Source organism: Phalaenopsis equestris, unplaced genomic scaffold, assembly GCF_001263595.1.
Source record: "Phalaenopsis equestris unplaced genomic scaffold, ASM126359v1 Scaffold000970, whole genome shotgun sequence".
Classification (NCBI taxonomy): domain Eukaryota; kingdom Viridiplantae; phylum Streptophyta; class Magnoliopsida; order Asparagales; family Orchidaceae; genus Phalaenopsis; species Phalaenopsis equestris.
In genome coordinates, this window is record NW_018165409.1 from 90,255 (window position 1) to 94,961 (window position 4,707).

The following is a 4,707-nucleotide window of genomic DNA, read 5'->3' on the forward strand; positions in this document are numbered from 1 at the left end:
AGTGAAAAGCCTCGAGTCCAGTTAAACTTATTATGTTGCTTAATGGTTCATCCTGTGAATACCCTTATTACTCAATGAACTCTGATGTCTCAATTATCCCTAAGAATAGGGTAATTATCATTTATCATTTAATTTGAAAATTATGTGAGTGAAGACCCTTAAATGGGCAAGTTAGTATAATTTGAACACTTAGCTAAATTTTTAATCCTAATTGAGCTTAGTGGAGTTTCAAGGATGTTTGATTATGTTATGTTTACTTCTCTAATCCTCATTTAGTAAATTTTGATAAGTGGTCATGATTCATGATTTGAATTTTATTTGAAAATCAAAGTAGGGGTATTAAATTGATTAATTATTGACTTCAAAAGTCATACCCCTAAGTCCATGATCATTTAATTTTAATAAACTTCCAAATTTTAATAATTTAAAAATTTAATTAAGAAAGTGAGATTGGTTTCTACCAATTAACCCCTTTGTGTTTCAAACATCAAATGAATTGACTAAGATTAGAGGGTACCCATTTTCCCTCCTTGAGTTAAGCCTAAATGTTAATTAAGGCAAAATTTTCAAAATTACAAATTTACCCCTAAGGCTCTAACACTTCATAATTTGTCAAATTCCATTCAAATGACTTTGAAATTTTGATTCTACCTCATTTATGGGTCAGTTAAGACATAAGAGGAGAAAATGTGATTTTTCAAAATTTAGCTTATTTTATATAATTGTTTTTATGCAAAAATAGGATTTTTCAAAGAAAATTCATAACTTGACCAAGGTAAATTATAATCCATTGAAATTTTTACTAGAGACGTACCAAGACTATAGAAGCCTTTGAACAAAATTTCATAATTTTTTTAATTCCTTGTGATTTATTAGAATTATTTTAAATTCTGAGTTCTTTAATAAAAATAAAATATTTTAGGTGGTGAAAGTTAAGTTTTGTATTTTTGAAAAATCTTCCTATGGTCAGAGGAATCAGTGGAATAAATTTTGTAATTTTCTGATTTTTCTCTGATTTAATGGAATTATTTTAGTGAAAACTCATTTTTATCCCTTAAAAAATTATTTTAAGCATGAAAATTCAATATCTTCATTTAGAAAGTCAGGAAAAATATTCTAATTGTTCCTAAGTGACTAGGAAGCAATTTAAAACATTTCAATGAGTTTTATTATTTTTGTGATTTTTATGAATTTTTAATTATTTTAAATATTTAAAATAGACTAAAAATCAAGTTTTTATTTTAAATATAATTTTATTTTTATGAAATATCCCTAATTATAGAGAACTCAAAAAACTAAGTGTCATAATTTTTTGAGTTATATTTTGATTTTTAAAAAAATCATTTAGGTGTCAAAAGTGACATTTATCTTTGAAAATCAATTTAAGTTGTCAAATGAACTCAAAATATTTTAAAATTTTTATGATGAGTTCTCTAGATCATAAATCAAAGTGGAGATAAAAAATCTATTCATTTAAATTTTTATATTTGCCAAAATTAATTATCTTTGGTGTTTGTAAAATTTAAGGGTATTTTAAATGAATTGACCCATGAAACTATTTCGAAAGGTTTCTCTAGTAATGGTGGACCTTCCAAAATTTTCTTAGGATTTTCTAATTAATATGGTAATTTTAATGACTATTTTATAAAAATAATGTGCAAAAAACTTGGAAAATATGGATCTTTCTATAGGAACCTCCTCTAACTTTAGAAAAATTAGAGGATGTTTCCCTTGACAGAGGGTAAAATATGCCAAAATTTCAAGCCAAGGTGATGTGTCAATATGCATGGAGAATCAAATGATTCCAAATGGTTTTTAATTAATTAAAATTAAATTATGCATAAAATGGTTTAGGAATTTACTCCACATTTTTCTCCTCTATTCATCGAGCAAGAGGGTGTTTTTATTTTATTTTTGTGATTTTTCTACACAAAGTTATGAATTTTCTAAATTTGGGGGAATTTAAATAAATAGAAAAAGCCATATTTATCTATTTAAATCACGCGTGCTGACTAGATCTTAGGCAACTCTGAAGGCATGCGTGGCGCGCTCTGGTTGGAAGCCGCCGTCCACATAGCTGCTCACTCAGCTTGCGATTTATGTCCTGAAGTACTGTCCGACTCGATCTCCTCCGTCCACTTGATACACGCTCGATCGAACGGCTCCCCTTCATTGTCCCCAGCAGAATGATCCCGTGACCGTCCACACTAAAACCCTAAGATCTTAGCCTAGACTCAACCAAATCACTTTGGGTTTGATCTTATGAACTCGTCTAAGTGAGACGAACACATCCATACGGTTAATGTACCATGAAATCAAGCCTAAGTAAATGGAGAATCAAAATGAGCTTGGGAGGAGGAGAAGTTTTATTCCTTTGCTCTGAGAAGTGAAGCTTTGATCAGAGGGGCTCGGCATGTTTGTTAGGGTCCAAGGAGGCTAAAGATTGAGTCCCTAGTCTTGGTGTAAGGCCTAGGTATGAATTCTACCAATCTCGATTTCAGGTGTTGGTCTAGAGCTATGGTAAGGCTATTTCAGTGGGTAATTTGATGGGGCTTTAACTTCTTTCACTGTTATGAAGGTGTGGGTGAAGTTAATTTGAGTTTGGTGGACCGTGGAGGTGTATTGGGTTCTTTCCAGGTTTTCGGCAACGTTTCAAGCTAAAAATTAAGCTTCGACAGTGGGAATTGGTGGGGAAAAATAGCTCGAATGCACTGAGGGGATCTTAGGGAAGCTCTGTGAGAAGTTTGGAGAGGCCTCTCTAAGAAATATTCAGCACATCTCCCATTGCCTTGGGATTGTCTTGGGGTGGCTCTCAGGGTGTAAGTTTGTGTGCATTGGGTGCTTAGGTGGAGGGCAGAGGAGCTCCATCAATTAGTTTGGCTGAGCTGGCCTCTAGTTTTGATTTGGGTGAGGTGCCATGGGGGTGTCTCTCTTTTTTGAGCTTTTCCGGCCACTAGGCTAGCTGGTCGGCCAAGGGTAGGAGACTAGGAGCTCAGGGAACCCGAAGGAATCCATCACAATAATTTAATGCAAATGTGCTTTAATTTGGCAAAGATATCTTAACCATGTGCATTTTTTAAAATAATATCCTTTGATTTGGGGGACCTTTAGTCCATGGCTTTATTTAGGTGGTTTCATCTTGTTTGTACTGGTCACTAAGTCCAACTAATGGCTGTGATGGAGTAAATTTGGAGACTTTAGGGTGGTTAGGTCACATTTAGCGATCTCATGGGTCCAAGTGAGTGCAAATGACCAAAACTTGGGTTTGGGCTAGGTTAGCCATCTCAATTGGCCCAAATAAATACTGTATTTGGTGTATATGATCATAAGGAACAACTTTCGTGAAGGATGGAAGTGGTTTTGAGTTTAATTGAAGGGTCAATTTAAGAGAATTTTGAACCTTAATCAATTTGGTTTGTATTGGGCTAGGCTTGGGTCTAGCTTGGGATAGCCTTGGGCTAAGTCCAAATTTATTATTGTAAATGGTCAATAGGGACCTCATTAAGAGTTTTCAACATGAATTGGATGCCAATTTGAAGGTTAATACAAACAATAAAGTGAAATTTGGGGAGTTAGCCAATTTGGGGCTAAATTTGGGAATTTTTTATTTAGGCCAAAATAAAATGGATATGAGGCTTTAACAAGGTCAATTGATGGTTTTTTTTGATTCATAGGGATGTTATCAATATTTTTCAACATTAATTGGGGCCAATGGGGCCAATTGACTAGGTTATGGGTTCAATTTGGTGAGATTAAGTCATATGGTCAAAATTGGGGTTTTGACCCAAATCAAAATTGGGCTCAAATCATGGACCAATTGAGCTTGGATTTGGTTTAGTTTGGTCATATCAAATGTAAATTTGAGTTTAGGATTGAAATTGGGGTCAATTGAGATCAAATTGATGGACATTTGAGTTAGATTTGGGAAAATTTGGGTCTTCAAAGACAAATTTTGAGATTTTTGTTAAAGATAGTCAAATTGGCCAAATTGGATCATGTAGTAGTTGAGAGAAATGAAATTGGGAATATTTCGGATTTATTGGGATTTTCTGATAATTTTTGGAATTTTTGGAATTTTGTGTCCAATAGGAGTATTTTGGTAATTTGGGTTAATTATCTTTTTAAAAATAGAAAAACTTTCTAAAAAGTGCATATTGCATAATCTTCCATGTGGGTTCGATATTGAGGTCTTAATGAAAAAGTCCTATATAACTTGATAACGATACTTATAGTTGTGTAGTATCCTAATATAAATATATATAAATTAAAATGTTAAATTCTTATTTTTCTTCAGGATGAAGTTTTTGGTTTTGTTACAAAATAAGGAAATATAAAAGAAAAATACCATCAGAATTATTGTTATATTGTGCATAAGCATTAAGTCGGGATCAACCAGCACCTAGGCTTAACCCTAAGGTCAAATAGTCCTATAGGAACTCTCCTTGAGCTCCCCCATAATGACCCCACCTACTAAGTGCTAGAGGTTCAGAACAATATCTAGAGCTTCAAGTTGAGTAAAGAAGAGAGTATTATTTCTAATGGTGAAGGTTTCATGTCTAGTTTTCTAAGAATAGTCAATAGGAAAACTCTTATGGCTAGACCTTAGGCTACTAAACGGGAAAAAAATGAACCTCAACCAAAAATGAGGTCAACAAATGGACCCCCAATAGGTGTGGTGTGTTGGGCAGTTGGGCAAGCACACCGCGT